The following is a 24,858-nucleotide window of genomic DNA, read 5'->3' as shown; positions in this document are numbered from 1 at the left end:
TTGGGAAAGAGTAATAGAAGCTAGGTTAAGAGGAGAGGTGATGATCAGCGAGCAGCAGTATGGGTTCATGCCACGAAAGAGCACCACAGATGCGATGTTTGCTTTGAGAATGTTGATTGAGAAGTATAGAGAAGGCCAGAAAGAGTTGCATTGTGTCTTTGTAGATTTAGAGAAAGCTTATGACAGAGTGCCGAGAGAGGAGGTGTGGTATTGTATGAGGAAGTCAGGAGTTGCAGAGAAGTATGTAGGAGTGGTGCAGGATACGTATGAGGGAAGTGTGACAATGGTGAGGTGTGCGGTTGGAATGACAGATGGGTTCAAGGTGGAGGTGGGATTACATCAAGGATCGGCTCTGAGCCCTTTCTTGTTTGCAATGGTGATGGACAGGTTGACGGACAAGATCAGGCAGGAGTTTCCATGGACGATGATGTTCGCGGATGACATTGTGATCTGTAGCGAGAGTAGGGTGCAGGTTGAGGAGAGCCTGGAGAGGTGGAGGTATGCACTGGAGAGAAGAGGAATGAAAGTCAGTAGGAGCAAGACGGAATACCTATGCGTGAATGAGAGAGAGGACAGTGGAATGGTCAGGATGCAAGGAGTGGAGGTGACAAAGGCATTTGAGTTTAAATACTTGGGGGTCAACTGTCCAAAGTAACGGGGAGTGCAGTAGAGAGGTGAAAAAGAGAGTGCAGGCAGGTTGGAGTGGGTGGAGAAGTGTGTCAGGAGTGATTTGCGACAGAAGGGTACCAGCAAGAGTTAAAGGGAAAGTTTACAAGATGGTTGTGAGACAGTGGCACTGACGAAAAGACAGGAGGCGGAGCTGGAGGTGGCAGAGTTGAAGATGCTAAGATTTTCACTGGGAGTAACGAAGAAGGACAGGATTAGGAGCAATAACCGCTCAGGTTGGACGGTTTGGAGACAAAGCAAGAGAGGCAAGATTGAGATGGCTTGGACATGTGTGGAGGAGAGATGCTGAGTATATTGGGAGAAGGATGCTAAATATGGAGCTGCCAGGGAAGAGGAGAAGAGGAAAGCCAAAGAGGAGGTTTATGGATGTGGTGAGGGAAGACATGCAGGTGGCTGGTGTGACAGAGGAAAACGCAGAAGACAGGAAGAAATGGAAACGGATGATCCGCTGTGGCGACCCCTAACGGGAGCAGCCGAAAGTAGTAGTAGTAGTAGTAGTAGTAGTAAGGTAGGCGGCCCCCATTGATGGATACTTTGTGCTGGTCCTAAATTCCAAGTCCTGGTCTAAGTTCTCTGCCTAAAAAGTTCATCATTAAAGTCTTTTTGAAAGAAAGTCTGCCAAGTGATTTAATATGGAAAACGAACTGCAAAGTAACAAGAAAGTGGCTGAAGTGTCCAGTGCTGTGCAAATTGAACTTTGAGCGAAGGTGGAAATGGCTAGGTTATACTGGTAGGCGGGCCTACTGCAAGACAAACTTGTGTTGATTGCCGACTGTCCATGCTGAGCCGGAGAGCCAACTAACTAGGCCTACTGCAGTAAATATTGGTAAGAAATAACAATAAAGCAAATTACAGCCTCCTCTAGGCCAAATTTGGATACGCACTCACGGTGGCCTGCGATATACAACAGCCAACAATGGTAATACGGCCTAATTTAATCAGCGGAGGAATAGATTGTCGTAGCCTACAACTCAGCCATGACCCCAGTTTTTATTATTTTGGACCCGTTAAGGAAATAATTTGCAAAAAGGGTTCTAAGTTCCCCGGTTTGTTCCTCGATTGGCAATAGCGGGGAATATAGGACCCTTTATTTGGAAAAAGGTTCTATGTTCCCCTGGAAACAGCGGGGAATATAGGACCCTTTTTCCAAAAGAGGGTTCTATGTTCCCCAGTGTCTATTGCAACCGGGATTATAGTACCTTTTTAGGGGAAAACGGGGAATATGGGACCCTTTTTCTTCCGAAAGGGTCCTATAGGCACAGCCCCGCATGAAAACCCCTAAATTTCATCCTGATGCAACACCACTGAAAGATGATGAATGACAACACAGAGTTTTTGCCCAGCCCTGAGGGGTAGTAAGTCAAATAAACTCAGAATCGGATTTATTGCCCCTGTCAGTGTGCACAGCCATGGAATTTGACTCCAGTTCCGTGAGTCCCACAGTGTACAGCATATAAAATCATCAAATAAATTTTGTTCCAACAAAATGGATAAATGAAAAAAAAATGAGGAAAAAAAAATGGCAAGGGCGTCTGGGTAGCATAGCGGTCTATTCCTGTTGCCTACCAACACGGGAATCGCCGGTTCGAATCCTCACGTTACCTCCGGCTTGGTCGTGCGTCACTACAAACACATTTGGCTGTGTCTGCGGGTAAGAAACCGGATGTGGATATGTCCTGGTCGCTGCACTAGCGCCCCCTATGGTTGGTCCCCCTGGCGAAACTCCTCACTGTCAGGTGAAAAGAAGCGGCTGGCGACTCCACATGTATTGGAGGAAGCATGTGGTACTCTGCAGCCCTCCCCGGATCGGCAGAGGGGGTGGAGCAGCGACCAGGACAGCTCGGAAGAGTCGGGTAATTGGCTGGATACAATTGGGGAGGAAAAAGGGGGGGTGGGGGGAGAACAGAGATCTTCAGATAGGTCGCACAATATAGCAAATGCACCCTCTCTAAAGCTGATGCCATCCTCAGCTGTATTGTGTACATGTCAGCCAGCATTCAGTTTCTGCAAACACTGGTGTGATCCGGGGATACTATAAGATTAACACAAAGCCCAGATGAACACAGTAACTACATGGACTCTGATTCTGGACATAAGGCAAAAATAAAGTTAATTTCCCATTGCACTCTTACGGAGTGCACACTATTGTGGTCTCCTTTTTAGCGTAATGCCACTCTGCTTTCAACCCGTTTGTCGTGTCAGGGAGTCTAGTATATTAATGGATCTCTCTGCTCTTGAAGTGTGGGTTTCTTTTTCCCTTTATTCGAGTGTTAGACTTGTCTGGCTGTCAGCAGATCCGAGTAGCTGTCTGTGATGAGGCCTGCTGGGAAATCCGTCGGGAAGCCTCTCCACTTCAGGAAGCTGAGAGAGGGAAGGGGTGAACGGGGGGGGGGGGGGGCTGGGCGATGGGCAAGTACAAAAGAGGACACGCTGACACGCGGGGATGGACATGGGACGAGGCTAGACTTCAAAATCCGTGGAGCGGCACAGCTTTCCATTTTCATCGCAGACCGTGTTGACCTCCAGATAGAGGGAAGAGGTAGATAGGGATGTCCTCTGTCACCCGACAAACATGTAGTCTTTGTCCGGCATGATGTCTAAGCCAAAGAAATGGCACTATTCTACTAAAAAAATATCATGCAATACTATTATTGTGCTGGCTTATGCGTTCCCTGTCTGATGCTACACGTGATGGTAAATTTATTTGGAGGAGGAATGCCTCCCACTCTTGCAAAATCCCGCAGGGCGCCTGAGCAAATCGAAGGCTGGAGTGTGCCAACATACATATGAATGAAGCTTTATGCTCACAAGCTGAGTGCTGCACACATGCCGTGAGTACTTACTGTGAAATCTGTTTTGGTGCCCTGCTCTCTCTCTCTCTCTCTCTCTCTCTCTCTCTCTCTCTCTCTCTCTCTCTCTCTCTCTCTCTCTCTCTCTCTAGTCCTCCCACTTCCCACCTCTCTCTCTCTCTCTAGTCCTCCCACTTCCCACCTCTCTCTCTCTCTCTCTCTTGTCCTCCCACTTCCCACCTCTCTCTCTATCTCCTTAAGTCCTTCTCCACCCCCCACCCCCCTCACTTACTCATTCTCTTATCTTCACTCTCGGTTTTCCTTCCTCTTGTTCATTCCTCCCTTCAGCTGAAGAAATTTAGGCCTGAAATAAAGCAGGGGGGGGGGGGGGAGCATTTGTGAGCGGAGGAGTCTGTCTCAACTGCCTCTCTCTGTCCACCTTCTCCTCCTTCCCATCATCCAAAATGTACACAGCTTATTGAAATGTTAATGTATGGATGTGATTCGGCATACAGTGTTCGTTGAAAACCCCATGCTGAGAGGTGGAAAGATGGTACAGATTTTCACATGAGCCTGTGTGCTTGGATACCAAGTTGTGTGATTCCTGCTAATGCTCCTGTTAATACACTGTGTGTGTGTGTGTATGTGTATGTGTGTGTGCGTGCGTATGTGTGTCCATGCAAATAGTCATTTGCAGTGATTTACATAGGGCCTACACAGTGTCGCCACGATTTTATTACACAGGTTATGAGCTTGATGTTCATCACATATTTCTGCAGATATTCCCTTGTTTCCCTGGAGCAGCTGCTACTCTGCATAAAGGAATTTCATTTTCATTTATGATCCCTTCTCTTCCACCCTTTTCTGTCTTAGGTTAGTCTGTTAAGGTCTTCTCTATAGCACCCCCCCCCCCACAAAGATCCTCTTTGTACGGGAGAGGTTTAGCGTTGGGTGTTCTTGTTGTTTCAGAGGTCTCCCTCCCTCCACCCTGACAAGTAACGTTTCCTGGGGAAAACGCAGATGAGAGAACATGGCAGCAGTGTGTTACTTTCCTGCAAAGGCTGACCTGAGTTTTCCAACAGAACAAACAAATCCTGCCATGTACTGGATGGAAGCGCAAAGAGCCGCTGAAAACAGAAGAGAGGGTTTGGGCATTTTTCAATTATATCAAAGCCTGGGCCCGAATGCAAAGCTCTTGGACCCTTTGGATTGGGCCATAATACATGAGCAGCAGTCGTATTGAGGGGGGGATGCAAAAGGACGCCACCCCACTTGTTAAACAAATTGGAAAAAAATCAAAAAAACTGCTGTGTGATATATTTCAATCAAGGTACATTAGTGCTGGTAAAGAAATCTTTTATCGATATTTCCTCGACCCCACAGTCTCACCAGAAGCACTCATTGAAAATTATGACCAACAAATTCAGCAGCTTCTGAGAAAAGCAGATTACGTGTGTGTGTGTGTGTGTGTGTGTGTGTGTGTGTGTGTGTGTGTGTGTGTGTGTGTGAGAATTAATTAATTGTAAAGCGTTTTGAGTGGCTGTTGCAGCTAGAAAAGCGCTTTAAAAATGCAACTTGATTGATTGATTGATATCTAAATCCATAGAACAAAAGTCTGCCTGGCTGTGTGTGTGTGTGTGTGTGTGTGTGTGTGTGTGTGTGTGTGTGTGTGTGGCGCCAGGCCCAGATGTAACTGTATATGTTACATACATCGACCTCCTTACGTCATTGTTGATGTTTTTGTTTTTTTGTTGTTATGTTTCTCTTTTTCTTCCAAATGGCTCCACCCCCTCTGCCCATCCGGGGAGGGCTGCAGACTATCATATGCCTCCTCCGATACATGCGGAGCAGCTTCTTTTCACCTGACAATGAGGAGTTACTACGGAGCCCGGGAGGTGACATAGACATTTTTTTTTTTTTTAGAAAGTTTATGAAATGTTTTTTGTCCATGTCACCTCCCAGGCTCCGTACATTACGCCAGGGGGAAGTAGCGCGTGGGAGGATCACGCTAACAGGCGCCCCTACCGACCAGAGGAGGCGCTAGTGCAGCGGCCAGGACAGTTAACCACATCCGACTTCCCACCCGTAGACACGGCTATTTGTGTCTGTAGGGACGCCCGACCAAGCCGGAGGTAACACGGGGATTCGAACCAGCAGTCCCTGTGTTGGTAGGCAACGGAGTAGACCGCCACGCTACCCGGACACCTCTGATGTCATTGTTTTACTGGTTTTACTGGAGGAAAAAAAGTCTTAACCCGTTTTCTGACACAGGGACACCATATATATATATATATATATATCCATTACCTGAACCGCTTATCCTGCTCTCAGGGTCATGGGGATGCTGGAGCCTATCCCAGCAGTCACTGGGCGGCAGGCGGGGAGACACCCTGGACAGGCCGCCAGGCCATCACAAGCCCCCCCACCTCCATACACACACACACACACACCTAGGGACAATTCAGTACGGCCGATTCACCTGACCTACATGTCTTTGGACTGTGGGAAGAAACCGGAGCCTCGGAGGATATATATATATATATATATATATTACGTAGGCACCACATTTGCCTGGTGCAATGCGTCAATAGTGTCGCCATCTTGGAACGGTCCAACAGGCCACCTGGTTGTTGGTCGTCCATGACAGCCGCTATTGATTTTCTTTTTTTTTCAATTTCCCCCATTTTTCTCCCCAGTTGTGTCTGGCCAGTTACTCCGCTCTTTCTGGGTCATCCCGGTGGCTGCTCCACCCGCTCTCTGCTGATCCGGGGGGTGCCCTGGCCGACCAGAGGAGGTAGCTGCTATTGATGTACCTCAACTTAGCTCAACATGCCTCAAACCTGTCACTGTGCTGCATGGGGTTGCACGAACCACCGATCCATTGATATCAGAACTAAAAGAATCACGGTTCACAGGCAAGACTGCAGAACTATCTCTTATTTTTTGTGTTTATGCAATACTTTAAATTATACAGGTTGTGTTGCCGTCTGGCTGGCTAGCTGCCGAGACTGACATCTCAGTTAGCCGTAGTGTCACTAACTACAGTTAGCCGAATAAACTCTCGGAGTCAGTGATACTTTTTGCATCCGGTGAATTTATAACTTTTTTTTTCTCTTTAACTTTATAGGCTTTGCACTGACGGGCACGTCATTATGCTGTGTGGGAAACTGCTCTGACCTTGAGAGGGAGTTGTCCCCTCGATTTCCAATTTCCCGACACACCTTCAAAGAGTAAGTTTATGGTTAGGCTGCACAAAAAATGTATTACTTTTACTTATCTGATCATTCATTTTATGGACCTTTTTTTTAAAAAATTACATTTGTGCCAAACTTTTAATGCTGCTTTAAAAACCAAGACGTACAGGTAGTCTACACTGGAAATATCAGCATCAGTACAGTGATGGAGATATGCCCAAATCATTTGTCTCATGATGTGATTATTTGTTACATCTATTCCAACTATGGAGGAAAAAATTAAATAAGACACAATATAATGTGTCTTATATATAGGCCTAAGTGTGAAACGGGTACCGTAAATGATTGTTTACAAGTACGACTAGTTTGGTTTGGCATAAGCGTGATGTGAATTTAGGATATTCCTAGAACAGGACCGCTCCTATGCCTTGCCCCTGTCTCCGGAGTCCTCAAGGGCAAACAAAATTTGGTATGTCTACTCTATGGGTTTAATATTGGCATGTTTTATTGATTCCTAACACTGGTTCATAGTTGTACACCATGTGAATTTTTAAGATTGACTATCAGCACTTAAACAAACATGTAGCAATAATTTATGGGGTTTAAATTGTAGTACTGACTTTGGATCCCATCTGAGCAGCTAATAAATACAAGGTTGGGGGGGGGGCTTGCTTTTTGAGTACAAGACCCTGGAGAGAGATGCATCCTGGGTTATTTTATTGTGTTTTATTTTGAGCGTAGATCCTTTTCGGTGTGGTGGTCTGAGCGTAAACTGCGGCGCAATGCCACGGCTAAATCTGTGTACGGGAACCAATTACTGGCCACAGTGGCGAGAGGGTTTGAAGGTTCATCTGATTCACCATCCACTCACAGAATTTATAAGCAGTTGGTCGGTGACCAAATTTGATTTTCCACCCTGCTATTACTGTTCATGCTCATACATGCTCATAGCGCTTCCATTCCTTATGTAAATACATATTCATGGTCTTAATGTTTGTTCTTCAAGAATAAGGGTGATGTGCAGAGCTGTAGTAACTACAGAGGTATAAAGTTGATCGGCCATAGCATGAAGATAAGGGAAAGCATAGTGGAAGCTAGGTTAATAGAAGAGGTGATGATTGGCGAGCAGCGGTACGTTTTCATGCCATGTTGTTGGCGACAGTCATGGGCGCAAATCCATGAATACTGGGATGGCATCCAGCGCTTTACCTGTGCCCCCATCCATAGGGTTAGTGGTTGTGTCAGGAAGGGCATCCAACATAACATTTTGCCAAATCATTATGTGGCTTGACAAGACCATACCAGCTTGGTTGAGGCTCCATATGGGATCGGTCAAGGTCCGGATAACAATGGCCGCCTTTGGTGCTGTGCCCTCACAGGTTACTGATGGAAACTGTAAAATCCGCTGAGGCAACCCCTGAGAAACAGGGAACAAGCTGAAAGAAGAAGAACTATGGTTTAATGCTAGGAAAGAGCACTAAAGATGTGATGTTTGCTTTAAGAATGTTGACAGAGAAGTATAGAGAAAGCCAGAAGGAGTTACAATTTGTCTTTGTGGATTTAGAGAAAGCATATGACAGGGTGCCGAGAGAGGGGAGGTATGGTATTGTATGAGGAAGTTGGGAGTGAAATATGTAGGAGTGGTGCAGGACATGTATGAGGGCAGTGTGACAGAGGTGAGGAGTGCAGTAGGAAGGACAGATAGGTTCAAGGTGGAGGTGGGATTACATCAAGGATTGACTCAGCCCTTTCTTGCAATGGTGATGGACAGGTTGACGGACATTGTGTTATTGTGATATGTGTGTGATGATTATGCAACTTTCATAACTGGGAAAACTGGAAGCCCATACAGTACTTCGGCAGTTTTGTAATCTCAGAACTGCACAAAACTGAACACTGCATACGCCGCCTAGATTGAGTTCAATGGTATGTTAAACATCAAACCTAATGATACTGATTACCCTTCAAAAATGTGTTGGAGCGAAAGAGTTTTTTTATGAAACGACAGCTGGAGATCTCACTCCTACTTTTGGCTCAGTTTAATGTTTTTTCAACGCCTCGAGCAAAGGTATCTCATTTCAACATCCAGTTTTAACAGCAACATACGAGAGGTGAACCTCAGTCATAACTTGTTAGGTGAGATTAACATGAACAAAGCATGCTATCTACATTTCTCACTCACCTCTGCCTCCATCAACATGGAGAGCATAATTTCAGTGGTTAATCCCATTAAAATGCATCAGTTTGTTTTTCCGTCATATTCATAAGTGTTCTTGGAGAAATGAGGCCGAGAAGCTCTGTTTTAAGGCTATTCTTATATTCCTTAAAAAAAGACAACTGCACAGTAATTGTCTTTAGAAAAGTAAACACCCTCTTTTTCTAATATGACTTTTCGTAAACAAAGTTTTTGAGATGGAACAATTTTAATAGACTCTTAATGCAATCTACTTTGATGGCAGCAGTAACGGGAAAGAACAGGCGTTTCAAATGAGATCACATTTTGGAGTGAGACTTCATCTGGGGGAAGTTTTACAAAGCCTTTACTGTTAAGATTGTCCTTAACGTCCGAGCAAAGACATCCTAATCTAAGGTGTCTACACATAAAGCAGCAGTAAAAATGAAAGGCTTTTAAAACTTTTGCTCATAAAAAGACTTCCGTTATCAAAAACAGCTTCCACAATTGGTCCCAATGAGCCCCTTTTGAGAGTACTGGGGTAATTAGCAATGACAGATTTCTGTGTCTCCCAAATACGGCCCATTTTTTTATCAAATTCAGATGCTGAAATCCTCCTACATGCCTTCATATCATCTAGAATAGATTACTGTAATGCACTTTGTGTCTGGCCCACCTAAGGCAGCAACAAAAGGTCTCCAACTGGTTCAGAACGCAGCTGCTGGAGTCCTCACAACAGCTAAGAAGTCGGCTCATATAACACCAGTACTGATGTGTCTGCACTGTTGCCGGTTCACGCAAGAGCTGATTTCCAAAATCCCCCTTCTTACCTATAAGACTCTAAACCTGCCTGGCTCCCTCATATATCCCTGGCCTTATTGCTCCATATAGTCCATCACGTCCCCGCAATGCCGGTTGCTTAACAATTCCTCAACTTAATAGGAACTCTTTTGATGAAAATACATATTTTTTGCTGTTCATTATGACCACTGCTAGTTTTACACCCTGGGAACCCAAATCACTGACCCCTTTCCCTCCTTGACAAGTAGCTACACCAACTCTGTTACGGTTCATCTCTGTTTTTAAAATGACTAACATCAACCTTGAGGCAACCTAAAGCAATGACCCCAACGACCATTGTCAGTGCACTATTAGACCATTAAAACCGTCATCGGTTTTTATTTCCTAAGACAGAAAAGGGTGGAAGAGAAGGGATCATAAATGAAAAAAGGGATTACAGACTTGTGTGTACATTTCAACTCGATGTTGAAAATGCATAGAGTTGCAAAAGATTACCTCTATTTATGTCCAACTGTTTTATGACTGGATGTGGATTTTGCTGCATTTGTTAATTTCCTGTATCTCTTTAGAAAGACTTTGGTGAGATTTGAAGCTGCAGTAAAAAAAGTTTTAAAATTCATTAATGTTTCCTAGTTTAGCATAATTTTGTCACAATCTTCTCATCTGTAACCCCCCCCCCCCCGGTCTTCTCTCCACTGCTGTCCTCCTGCCTACATTACATTGTGTGTCATCACGTACTTATATAACACCTTATGTAAAGATGAAAAGCATCAGGCCATGTAGAACTACTATGTAGCTCTTTTGCTGATTAAATCACCGACTTTGTTCTCTCCAGCAATGAGGAAAGACAGGATTGTCAGAGTAGGATGACATAAAATTCACACCATAGCTTTTAGCGTGGGTTGTCGTCGACGACTCCCTCCTCTTCTTCCTCCTCCTCGTCTTCTTCTTCGTCGTCATTTCCATCTCTTCCTGTCCTCTGCATCTTCCTCTGTCAAGTCAGGTCACTTGTACAGCCCAATATCCCAAAACTCTGTCACACCAGCCACCTGCACCTCCTCCTTCACCACGTCCATAAACCTCCTCTTTGGCTTTCCCTGGCAGCTCCATATTCAGCATCCTTCTCCCAATATACTCAGCATCTGTCCTCCACACATGTCCAAACCATCTCAATCTTGCCTCTCTCGCGTTGTCTCCAAACTGTCCAACCTGAGCTGTCCCTCTAATATACTTGTTCCTAATTCTGTCCTTCTTCATCACTCCCAGTGAAAATCTTAGCATCTTCACCTCCTCCAGCTCCACCTCCTGTCTTTTCATCAGTGCCACTGTCTCCAAACCATATAACATAGCTGGTCTCACTACCATCTCATAACCCTTCCCTTTAACTCTTGCTGGTATCCTTCTGTCACAATTAACTCCTTCAGTCAGGCCTTAGCATAGGTCCGATAGTCATAAAGATAAGAGACGTTGTTCAGACACGGCAGTTTCAGGACAGACTATTTGGCAAATGGTATTCAAGAGTCCCAGTCATTTTGCCAAGCTGAAAAAAGAACAAGGATTCAGATTTATTCTGACAAATTGATGCCATGAATTTAGAGGTCTATATCCTCTAAAAACATAAAGGGATAACCATTCACCCATCTTGGGGTGGGGGTGGGGGGGACAGTACAAATACAGCAGTGATAAAAAACTTCACAGGTAGTTGAGCAGTTATATTTGCTCAAATTCGGTGACAGTATTTACACTTTAATGGCAAAACTTGCCAAAAATATGGTGGATTTCTACTTCTTGACTGAAAGTGACATTCAAGAAATTGTCCAGTCCCTGGGAAAAGGTTGAAATAGCTACGGTAATAGCGTAGCAAAATAGCACTATAATGGATCAGAACAAGCCTTTCTTCACAACTGGTGAACATGAAGGGATGAAGGGCGAGTGGTGGCTGTGGGTTTAACAGATCCCATCAGCCGAGTGGTGTTGTGCTTGTCGGACAAGGTTTCGTCATAAATGTGCAGAAAAACTCAAAATGCCTCAAAAGAAAAAGAAAAAAATCATAAATATTCTGTGTTCTTTGGGGATTAAGTATAATGAATGCACGTTCCCCAAAGGTCTTAAATGGTGGTACGTAATTGATGGGTCAGTTTTCAGTTACCCTCGTGCTGAAGAACCAGGAGGTATTTTTACATCAAGAAGGCCCTTTTGTTTCCTGAACTTTCTCTAAACTACTCCACTAATTGTGCCAATGCTTCCCTGACCCCTTTTCTAAAACTACTGTTGACTAAAAAAAAAAAAAGAAAGGGGAAAAAAAAGAGCTTTGGAGTTCAGACTAGCAACCCCGTCTTTCTGCAGGCAGCCATTGTGTTTCTCTAGCGGCCGCTTGTTTTCTGCCAGGCGCTCGTTGAGCCTCTGCTTCACCGATGAAATTGAAATTAGCTATTAAAACTACATTCCAACCTCAAACCCCCGCTTCCCAAAATAAGCTCACCTTTTATGAGCTGTCTCTCTCTCCTCCTTTTCTCTGATCTCCCTCTCTCCCCTTCTCACATAGGCGGTAGGCTTCTGGCTCTTGAAGCTCATGCTGTTGCCGGTTGCTGGCGTGTACCCGTGTGTATGTGTGTGTGTGTGTGTGTGTGTGTGTGTGTCTGTGTGTGGAGTGCACACAGATACCTGTGGTTTTATGATTTCCAATGCCCCCAACCAACGCTCACACCACACACACACACACACACACACACACACACACACACACACGATGAGGGTCCAAATTACAGAAAAAAAATAAAGCAGAGAAAGAGAATAGTTAGCAGAGCGAGGGAGGATCAAAGATGTACTACCTGTTGCCATGGTAATGAGAGTCCCACTGGCTCTTAATTCTTGGGTCCCCTGTCATGGAGATTGGCAGTACTATACTGTGGGCTGCAAACGGAAATGTCTGTGCAGTGGCAGAGGAATGTGTGATTTGGAAGTGGCAGCCCGGCGCTGGCTGAAGCCTTCTTGTCCTCCGAGAGATGCTGTCGACCGCCCACATGTGCTGTCAACAGTCATGGTCCCGCTTGTGGAAACACAGAGGAAATGGAGAGAAATGCTTTGTGTGCGTGGCTTTGTGCGTGTGCGTGTGGGGGGGGGGGGGGGGGGAGAGAGAGAGAGGAGAGAGAGAGAGACTGTTTTGGCTAAATTTCGGTGTTGGTCAGATGGTCCATTCTTCCCCTGTTTGCAATGTCGTTTCAAATTAGCGATTGGCATTTTTATTGATTTTCTTTCTGGTGTTTACTCATTAACTTTTCATTATCTTCACTCCGTAAAATCTGATTTGAATGATGACCCACAAATCAAGGAAACTAAAAGTTGTCTGTTATATTCCTTATAAAGGGTGGGATATCTTGGTAGCTGAAATATTATCCGCCCAGAAGCGAGAAGAAAAAAAATCAATTGTGAGATTTCAGCCAATGACTACAGCTGGTGCAAAAAAAAAGAAAAGAAAAGAAAAGAAGACTATCCACTACTTATTTTCTTGACTGCAGCTTGTGTTTGTCATGTCAGTCTGATTTGTTAAGGCATCCCAGACAGCATCCAGATGTGGGCCACTTCAGGCAATGATGCGGCACTGGTGCCCTTCTTCTGGCGCTGACAAAATGGATGTGAGCCTGAAGTGGCCCACATGTATAATAGCAAATGTGGCCCAAATATGCCAAATCACATGTGGGCCTTTTTTGGCAAAGATGCGGCGCTCTCGGCAACATGTAATATGGATGTGACCCTGAAGTGGCCCGTGTGGTAAATGGTGAATATGGCCCAAATATCACAAAACAAATATGGGCTACCTTTGGCAAATATGTGGCACATGCAGCATTGCTGTGGCTTGGTTCTGGACCAGATCTGGCAAACAGGAGCAGGCCACCCAAACGCCATCATTCCACACCGTGTGTGGGCCGGATGAAGTGTCGGGTGTGGGACGGGTCCGGGCCACGGCAATTGTTGCTATCTGGGGTAGTTTGCTATGTTATAAACGATAAAAAAAAGTTGCACACTACTCTCCATTCGCCGTAGCATTCATTAATGTTCACGTCACAGTTTAATGGAGAGGAGTGTGTGACTTTTTTCCCTTCTTTTGTAAGTTTAAATACCATTAGACAGCACTGTGTTGAGTGTGCGTTCTTTATGATATTTTTTGTGAAGCACGACTATGAAAAATAAACAATGTTCAATGCTGACATACCAGTTTTAGCCTTTCTCACTCTCGTTACATATAAACTGTGGATTATAATGTGAGATGAATGAAACGAGCATGTGAACTAATTCAGGCTGACTACTTGGAGCTGGAGTGCATATAAATGAATGTCCTTGACATTCAAGCCCTTGCCAAACGAGTTCACACCATGATGATTAAGCCTATCAGCACCAGGTTAAGCTGTCTGTCTTTCGCAGTGTACTAGAGTTTCAAACCTGGTGTCTGGGGCGACATTCCCACGCTGGAGATGCGTTTAACGTCAACCAGCGGTTGGCTCGCCTTCAGGGCTTCCTGTCAGAAAGCTTCACCTTTTCCTCATTGTAGCGCGCTGAAAGAAGAGAAGTAATTACTGTCACTGCCAGAAGGGGACGACAGAACCGCCACGCTGCAGGTTTAAATTGTGCTACTGCGTCCACCTCGACTGCAGACGTAGTGTGTTTTGAATAGGTCACGTAAGGAGTTGTAGATGAGCATTTGAAAGACAACGCATAAGGCACGTTGCATTCTCGAGAGCTTGTTGCGTTTCCGTTTCGGGTGTTTCTCACATATGAAATGTAACCACTTCGTAATATTGCATTCAGCCTGTAACAGAGGTGCCTTCTACCCTAATGCTTATGCGCAATGGGGTTTCCAATGCATTCTGCTGGCTGATAGAATGATAGGGTGATTCACATGAACAGAGGCCAGATAGCTGTGAATTATAAACATATTAGTCTTTGTGGGCAACTGCCACACAGGTATGAGGCCTCACCACCCACAAATCTTACTATAATTTACATAAGCCATTAAATATTTTGTCAACATTCACCCTTCTCAACGTCTTCTGTGTTTGCTTTGAAGCTGCGAACAGCAAGCCTAGTGGGGAGACACCTGCAGCACCAGAGGACACCGTGCTACGAATGACTGTGGCCAAGGTGAGGAAAACCTTCAAGAGGGTTAGCTCCTGCAAAGCACCTGGCCCAGATGGCATTCTGGGGTGGATTCTCAAAGCTGGCATGTTCATGGACATGATCAACATTTCCATGGCCCAGTCTCTAGTTCCCATATTTTTCAAGAAGGCCACCATCGTCCCAGTTCCCAAGAAATCCGAGGTAACCTGCCTCAATGACTACTGCCACATAGCACTCACATCAGCCATCATAAATCGCTTCAACTGGCTAGCCAAGACCCACATCACCTCATCACTACCTGATACCCTGGACCCACTGCAGTTTGCCTACAGACCACTCTGATCCACAGATGATGCTGTCACCACCGTGCTGCACACTGGCATTTCCCATCTGAGCAAGAGGAACACATAATGTGAGAATGCTGTTCATTGACTACAGCTCAGCGTTCAACACCATCGTGCCCTCAAAGCTTGTCACGGGATTGGGATTGGCTGCATGCCAATCCCGCTCTTGTACTCCCCGTTCACACACGACTGTATGGCCTACCACAGCTCCAATTCCATCGTTAAGTTTGATAATTTCACCACCGGCCTCATGGCCTACAGAGAAGAGGTGAAAGCCCTGGTGAGGTGGTGTAAAGTGTAAACCTACTTTTCATATGTGACAAATAAACTTGAAACATCTTCTTCCTAAAAGGTTCACTGGTTGGCTGCTGTGAGTTTTGGTCAACCATATATTAGTGTGACGGTCTTGAGAAAACTTGAGAAAAAGCTCTCCCTGTGCTTGTTGTAACCAGAATTGAATTTTGGAAACTGTGCACATCTGGTACTGGTAGCAAGATTTTGGCAACAGGAAAGCCATTGTTCTATCAAAGCTATTCTTTGTTGCTGCTTTCACGGAGAACAGGTGGATTCATGAAATTCACATCTGTGTGGAATTAAAAAAACCAAGCAAAGGTCGATGAGATTTATATTTATTCCAGCAGACTACAGCACCTAGACTAGGGGTGGGGGAAAAAAATCAATACAGCATGGTATAGTGTTATTTTGCGTGGCAATAATGTATCGATACACTGACGCCAAGTATCAATCTTTTATGATATAAATTGCAAATATGAATGAAACCTTTTGGTACATTACTGGAATAAAAAAAAATCAATTACTTTTTCCGTCCTTAGATGGTGGTGCTGGAGTTTTTTATTTGGTCTTTTACTTTTATTATTACTTTTTCTTTATTTTTACCCAAGTATCAAATCCTGACCTAAGTATCATGATAATATTGTATCATGATTATATTGTATTGTGGTAATATTGTATTGTGGCAGGAATGAGGAAAAACACAGGAGACCAAGGCGAGTTTGATGTTTATTCCTCAACTCCAAAAACCAACTGCAGCAGGAACAACCCTGCACCGGCGAGCCCGGGAACGTAAACCACGCCCCCAGCTCACAGTCCTGCTGGGTAAGAGGCATAGCCCCGAGTGTCCGCCACACAGGCCCCCCCCCCCCCCCCCCCCAACACCCAGAAGGGACTCCTGGAAAGAAAATTAGTGTCTCACTGGAGGCTTAAGCAGCCTGCCATAACGGCTGCTCCGTCCCTCAGCCGAAACAGTAGGTGAAACACAGTCCAAAGCCGGCTGAGAAGCAGAACGCTGAACCCGTGAAGACACTGCCGGGGTCCTGGAAGGAGGACGACCCCGACGGGGAACCTGGGCGGGAAACACAACTTCGCCTGCCACCCTGTGCGCCGGTTTAAGCCTATCAAGCGTGACACGCTCCCTACGCCCACCCATATCTAGCACAAAACCTTTAGGACCCGTCTCAAGAACCCGAAATGGGCCATCGTATGGGGGTTGGAGGGGTGAGCGGTGAGCATCATGCCGTACAAAAACAAAACGAGCCGACATGAGTTCCGCAGGTACGAATGGCCGCGGAAAACAGTGGTGAACGGGGCCTGGAACCCGAGTGCTGTCGGACAAAAAAGGATAAACGGCCGGACGGGGTCGAGGAGCAGAACTCCCAGGCAAAAATTCCCCAGGGATGCGGAGCGGCTGACCGAGCACCAGCTCAGCGGGTGACGCGTCGAGGTCCTCCTTAGGAGCCGAACGCAACCCGAGCATAACCCAAGGTAAACGATCCACCCAGTTACCATCCGAGAGCGCAGCGCCGCCTTGAGCGACCGGTGAAAACGTTCACACAAGCCGTTAGCCTGAGGGTGATACGCGGTAGTGCGGTGTACCTGCACACCCAAGGATCGCGCAAGTGCCGACCAGAGCTCTGACACGAACTGGGGGCCCCTGTCTGAGGTGATATCTGACGGAGTGCCGAAACGGGCGACCCAGGAGGAAAGAAAAGCACGTGCAACATCCGAGGATGTTGTGGAGGATAGAGGGACAGCCTCTGGCCACCTGGTGGTCCGATCTACCATTGTGAGCAGGTGCGTAAAACCCTGTGAAGAAGGTAGAGGGCCCACCAGGTCCACATGCACGTGGTCGAAACGTCTGGCCGGGATCGGAAAAACGGTTCGAGGGGCGATTTAGTGTGCTGGTGGACCTTAGCGCGCTGGCACGCTACACATGCAGCTGCCCACCCCTTGACGTCCTTGCGGAGGCCAGGCCAGACGAACTTGGAACCGACCAACTTCACCGACGCCCGAACTCCAGGGTGCGAGAGGGAGTGAATCGAATCTTAAACTCGACGGCGCCAGGCCACTGGAACAACGGGGCGGGGACGGCCGGTGGAGACATCGCAGAGGAGGGCAGGACTGTCTTCCTGCATCACAGCGTCCTCTAGCTTGAGACCGGTACGCGTTGACCTAAGGGCAAGGACGTCCGGGTCGCTGGGCTGGTCGGCAGCCATAGTGGAGAAATCCACACCGAGGTGCACAGGACACACAAGCACACGCGACAGACAATCAGCAACAGGGTTGGACTTCCCGGCCACATGCTGAATGTCCGTTGTGAACTCGGAGATCGCCGCTACGTGGCGCTGTTGACGAGCAGACCACGGCTCAGTCACCTTGGACATGGCAAAAGTCAGCGGCTTATGATCCGGATAGGCTGTGAATGGGCGACCCTCCAGCAGGAAGCGGAAATGCCGGGTTGCAAGTGTAATATTTGCTAGTAATATTTGATTTGCTAATGTCCCTTACGGCTTTCCGTAGCGCCACAACAAAGTCACGTGATGTACGTAACAACGTCAGGCGGAATCCGGTCGATGAATAAACACCCAGCACGAGAGAAGTCGTCCTTGCTTCATTAATGTTATAAGTTAACATAGCCAGAGGGCACAGATCATTATATGGTGTCAGAGTAGCGGAGTTTAAATACCCAATATGGATTCGTACGGCGTTCCAGCTCCACGGATGGACTGGGAATCGGCGAACTTACCTGAAGCATGGAGACGATTTCGACAAACAACGGAGCTAATGTTCAAGGGCCCCCTGCGCGGGAAGAACGAAGAGGAGAAATGCAGCTACCTCCTGCTCTGGATAGGGGAAAAAGGGCGCGATGTGCACAACACTTGGACACTCAGCGGAGAACAAGCCAAGAAGCTAGAAACGTACTACGATAAGTACACTGAGTACATCACCCCCAAAGCAAACCCGATTTATGCCAGATATAAATTTCATGAAAAGATGCAGGGAGAGAGTGAATCCTTCGAACAATTTGTAACTGAGCTAAAGCTCCTAGTCAAAGACTGTGGCTACCCAAATGCCGACGAGATGGTCAGGGACCGCATCGTGTTTGCCACCAACTCACCCAGAGTGAGAGAAAAGCTACTTAGCCAGGGAGCTGAGCTAACGCTAGAAAAAGCCATAGATGTAGCCCGCTCACACGAGCTAGCAAAGCAACAGCTAAAGTTTATGGGCCAGGGCAGCACACATGTAACGGTGCACGCAATAGGCAGAAAGACTTACAAACCGAACGCACCCAAAGCAGCTAACGCTAACTTCAGACAAAGGGAGGGTAACGTTAGCACCGCCGCCAGGGCGTGTAGCTATTGTGGAGGGCTACACGGCGCTAAAGCCACTTGCCCAGCTAAGGGTAAACAATGCATTAAATGCAAGAAGCTCAATCATTTTGCTAAAGTATGCAAGTCTAGCCCCCAGGGACAGACAAAGTACTACCGCGGCACAGTACATGCCGTCGGAGAGAACCCAGAAGAGTACACCACTGACAGAGAGCAGGAAGAACTGTACTTCGACAACATTACAGTGGAGAGCGCCGCTGTGGGAGAACAGACAGAGCTGTATATAGACTGCATCTCAATAGAGAACAACGGAAAAAGCAACGAGCAGGCTTACGTAGAGGTTGGAATTGGCACACCTCCACAGAAGGTAAAGTTTAAACTAGACACTGGGGCACAGGCCAATACTATTCCCACCAACCTGTTCCAGGCGCTGTTCAAAAATGTGACACTGAAACCAGCAATACACAGACTCACTGAATATGGAGGAGGCACGCTCAGCGTGAAAGGCACATGCAAACTCAAATGTAAGTACAGAGACAATGCAATGATGCTGGACTTTTACGTCATTGACACAAACGCCCCACCAGTCATGGCAATGAAAACATGCCGTGACCTAAACTTGGTAAAAATAGTGATGGCTGTGAGCGAGGAAAACAATGTCACATCACAGAGCATAATGGATGAGTATGCAGATGTTTTCCAGGGAATAGGAGAGTTCCCAGGCGAGTGCACCTTCCGCGTCACACCAGATGCAACGCCGGTCGTCTGCCCGCCACGCAGAATCCCCATCGCCCTACGCAGCAAACTGAGGGACGAGCTTGACAGCATGGAGAAAGGCGGCATAATCTGTAAGGTAACAGAACCCACAGAATGGGTGAACGCACTCGTCATTGTTGAGAAGCCAAAGACAGGCAAACTTAGAGTGTGTTTAGACCCCAGAGCTCTTAACAAAGTGATACAACGACCTCACTACCCCCTCCCCACGCTAGAGGACGCCACCACAAAGCTCGCTGGAGCTGAGTACTTTAGCGTATTAGACGCGCGGTCAGGCTATTGGGCCATCAAACTGAGCACTGAATCCTCAATGTTGACGACATTTAACACAGTGTTTGGCAGGTATCGTTTCCTCAGACTGCCATTCGGAATCGTGTCCGCTCAAGACGAGTTCCAGAGACGCGTGGATGAAACATATGAAGGATTGGACGGTGTGACGGCCATAGTGGACGACATACTAGTGTTCGGCAAGACTAAAGAGGAACATGACCAGCGTCTCAGAGCGATGCTGAAGCGCACAAGGGAGCGAGGGGTGAGGCTCAACCCCGACAAGTGTCACATATGCGTGTCCAAGGTACGCTACTTCGGCCACACGCTCTCACACGAAGGCATCAAACCAGACCCACACAAGGTGAAGGCGGTCAAGGACATGCAACCCCCACAGAACAAAGCAGACTTGGAGACAGTCCTCGGCATGATCAACTACCTCGCCAGATTCGCTCCACACCTCTCACAGATAAACTCACCCCTCAGACAGCTTCTGAAACAGGACAGTGAGTTTGTGTGGGATGCAGTCCATGACAAGGCGTTCCAAGAGATGAAGAATCTCATTACACAGCACCCAGGTCCAGTACTCTCATATTTCGACCCGCAGAAAGAGCTGCGACTCCAAGTGGATGCATCCAAAAGTGGCCTTGGGGCTGTCATGCTCCAAGATGGCAAACCAATTGCCTATGCGTCCAAGTCACTCAACAGCACTGAAGAAAACTACGCACAGATAGAGAAGGAGCTCTACGCTGTGGTCTTCGGCTGCAAGAGGTTCCACGAGTACATGTACAGACGAAAAGTGATTGTGGAGTCAGACCACAAGCCTCTGGAGGCAATACTAAAAAAGCCACTGGCAGCAGCACCACCCCGGCTGCAACGGATGATCCTGGCGCTCCCAAAATACGACATCCAAATCATCCACCGCCCCGGTAAGGACATACCGGTGGCCGACACACTGTCACGCAAGTCAATAGAACACCACGACAGTGACCTACAGGAAGGGATGGAGGCCCAAGTGCACACAGTCCTCAGCAACATCCCTGTGAGCGACACAAGACTCACAGAAATCAAGCAGGAAACAGCGCGAGATCCACAGCTCACCGCACTCAGACGAGCCACACTCACTGGCTGGCCAGACACAAAGAAAAAGTGCCCGCCCAGCATCCAGGAATACTGGAACCACAGAGCAGAAATCTCAGAAATGGACGGTATCCTGTTCAAAGGTGAGAGAATCATTGTCCCCCAAAAGCTTCGCAAGGACATGATACAGCGCATCCATGCCAGCCACCTTGGCGTGGAAAAAAGCAAATGCCGAGCAAGAGACTTACTGTTCTGGCCTGGCATGGGGAAACAGATCGAGGATGCGGTAGCAGACTGCAGCATATGCCAAGAACGGCGCAGCGCAAATGCAAAGGAACCAATGATGTCACACGCCATCCCCGACCGGCCGTGGCAAGTGATAGGCACAGACCTATTCACATGGAACTCACAGGACTTCATAGTCACTGTGGACTACTACTCCAGATTCTTCGAGCTAGAGAGACTTTACAGCTGCACCTCATCTGCCGTCATCATGAAGCTGAAAGCAGCAATGGCTCGACACGGAATCCCGAGACTATCATCAGCGACAACGGTCCGTGCTACAGCTCTGGTGAGTTCCGCAACTTCTCACAGACATGGGGTTTCTCACACACCACCACAAGCCCCCACTACCCACAGAGCAACGGCCTCTCCGAGAAGACTGTCCAGACGGCCAAACGCATCCTGGACAAAGCCAAAGCTGAGAACAAAGACCCCTACATGAGCTTACTGGAGTATCGCAACACACCGGTGGACAACCTGAAATCACCGGCACAGCTACTGATGAGTCGGAGGCTGCGTTCCATTCTCCCAACAACAGCAAAACACCTGCAGCCACAGATCGCCAGTCAGGAGGATGTTCACAAAAGGAGAGAGGTATGTCAACAGCGCCAGCAGGCATACTACAGCCGAACAGCCAAACCTCTGCCCCACCTGCCCGCAGGCACACCAATCCGCTTCCGGCAGGAGGATGGATCCTGGAGACCTGCAACTGTGGAAAGACCAGCGAACACAGACAGGAGCTACCACATCCAAACCAAAGAAGGTCAGATCTACCAACGCAACCGTCAACACCTGCGACAAAGCAGAGTGAACACTCACACTACACACTTCACAGCAGACTGTTACCAGCGCTAACAACAACACACAAGCCCATCAGCAAGAGCATGCTGAACCTCCAGACACGAACAATCAGCGACAACCAGACACACAGCCTGGTTACATCACGAGGTCAGGTCGCACGATCAAACCAAGACAAATCCTTGACTTATGAATGTTAAAAAAAGAGAGAATTTTACACCAACCTGTACTATACCTGCTATGTTTTGAAAATAAATATTTACAGCGTTCACTTACCTTGTGTACCTACCTGCTGTTTGCAGTTACCAGTAATGAAAAAAAAAAAAGATGAAATGTTATTACGGTGTCACATTTAGACAGTGAAGGAAATGTTTTACACTACTTTGTTGCAGTCCAGTTATATAAGAGTTCCACTTTCATATTCTTTCTTATTAAGATTGTATTCGCTTATAAACGTGCTCAACGTGGTCTGTATCTCTGCAGAGAAAGCAGCACTTTTCAGAAAAAGGGAGATGTAATTTTTGCTAGTAATATTTGATTTGCTAATGTCCCTTACGGCTTTCCGTAGCGCCACAACAAAGTCACGTGATGTACGTAACGTCAGGCGGAATCCGGTCGATGAATAAACACCCAGCACGAGAGAAGTCGTCCTTGCTTCATTAATGTTATAAGTTAACATAGCCAGAGGGCACAGATCATTACAGCAAGGTGCAGTGCCAGCAACTCCCGGTCAAAAACGCTGTACTTGCGCTCGGTATCCCGCAGTTTGCGGCTAAAAAATGCGAGTGGCTGCCACGCATTCGCCACACGCTGTTCAACCACAGCCCCCACGGCTATGTCAGACGCATCGGTTGTTAAAGCTATGGACGCCGTGGGTGTGGGATGGGCGAGGAGGGCAGCGTTAGCCAGGGCGCACTTAGCTCCGTCAAAGGCCTGGACCTGTTCGGGAGTCCAGTCGACAGGGTCGTTAGCCTTCTTAAGCCGCAGGGCTTCGTAGAATGGCTGAAGGAGGTGGGCAGCGCGAGGGAGGAAACGGTTATAGAAATTCACCATTCCCAAGAATTACTGCAATGCCTTAACAGAGACTGGGCGGGGAAATTCCGCCACCGCTTGCACCTTAGAAGGCAACGGGACCGCGCCTTGCGGCGAAATGCGGTGACCCAAGAAGTCAATCACCGGCAGTCCAAACTGACACTTGGCCGGGTTGACTATCAGGCCGTGTTCGTCCAGACGACGGAAAACCTGTTTCAGGTGCGCCAGGTGCTCTTCAGCTGACGGACTGGCCACTAATATGTCGTCGAGATAAATGAACACGAAAGCAAGGTCACGCAACACCGAGTCCATCAGCCTCCGAAAGGTTTGCGCTGCCCCCTTCAAGCCAAAAGGCATGCGCATGAACTCAAAAAGCCCAAACGGGGTGATCACTGCGGTCTTGGGCACGTCCTCTGCGCGCACGGGAACCTGATGATAGCCGCGCACCAGGTCCACCTTAGAGAAGATAGTGGTACCTGCCAGGCGTATGGAAAAGTCCTGTATGTGTGGGATGAGATAGCGGTCATTGGCGGTGACGTTGTTCAGGCGGCGAAAATCGCCGCAAGGCCGCCACGCCCCATCCGCCTTGGGCACCATGTGAAGCGGCGAGGCCCACGGGCTGTTGGAACGCCTCACTATACCCAGACGCTCCATGATGGCGAACTCCTCCTTAGCAATAGCCAATTTTACCGCGTCGAGGCGCCGCGCGCGCGCAAAAACTGGCGGTCCCACCGTGGGAATGAAGTGTTCTACCCCGTGTTTAGTAACCGCGGTGGAAAAGGCAGGTGTAGTCACCGATGGAAAATCCGCCAGCAAACGCTGAAAAACATCACCTAATGCTAAAAAGTTAGCGTGTGTTAACGGCCCGGCTCCCTCTGTCTCGCACGGAACAGTGGCGAAAGACACAGCATCAATTAAACGGCGGTTTGCAACATCAACCAGCAGACCATTAGCACACAGAAAATCCGCGCCGATAATAGGAACAGTAATGGCGGCCACTACAAAGTCCCACTCAAAATGGCGCCCGTGGAAGCAAACAGTCACCAACCTTGTGCCAAACGTCGCAATGGACGAACTGTTAGCTGCACTTAACTGTGGGCCGCCGCCTTTGGCCGACCTGTCTGTCTTAGCAGGAGGGAGTAGGCTCTTTTGCGAGCCTGAGTCCACCAGAAACTGTCTTCCTGACATCGTGTCCTTGATGAAGAGCAGCTCACTACGTCCGCCAGCGCCCACAGCTGCTACTGAGCGCTGGCCCTGGAGTTTCCCGCCACCTCAAACGTGCACGGAGGGACGCAGCGCCTCGCCTTGCCGCCGAACCGCCGGCGGAAGAAACAGAGGCCTCTCCCGCGCCGTCTCCGGGCAGTCACTTCAGCCACCACTGCCGGGTCCGCGTCCTCCGACGTCGGCTGCAGAGGCTCCGATGCCACACTCTGAACAGAGAACCGTCTGGTAGCCAGCAGGACCCGATCGGCCTCCTCAGCCAAACCTCGGCAGTCACCAGCAGCCTGACACGGGGAGTTAGCCAAAGCCGCGCGCACAGGAGACGGGAGCTGGCGCAGGAAAACGTGCGGGAAAAGGAACCCACCTTCGTCTGAGCCTAGCAGCGACAGCATATTGTCCATGAGATCCACAGCCGTCCCGTCGCCCAAACCGGATAGGGAAAGGATTTTATCTGCCCTCTCTGCGGTAGATAGACCGTACCTCCGGAGCAGAAGATGTTTGAGGGCGACGTATTTATCGTGTTGCGGAGGGGCGCGCAACAGCTGCATGGCCCGGCGTGTGGACTGCTGGTCCAGCGCAGCGACGACCAAATAGTATCTGGAGTCGTGCGCGGAGATTCCACGCAGGTGGAACAGCGCCTCGACATGCTGGAACCACGAGGCCGGGTCGCTCTGC

This window comes from Lampris incognitus, chromosome 3 (assembly GCF_029633865.1).
Source record: "Lampris incognitus isolate fLamInc1 chromosome 3, fLamInc1.hap2, whole genome shotgun sequence".
Classification (NCBI taxonomy): domain Eukaryota; kingdom Metazoa; phylum Chordata; class Actinopteri; order Lampriformes; family Lampridae; genus Lampris; species Lampris incognitus.
The sequence above is the reverse complement of the archived record's forward strand: the minus strand, read 5'-3'. Positions refer to the sequence as shown.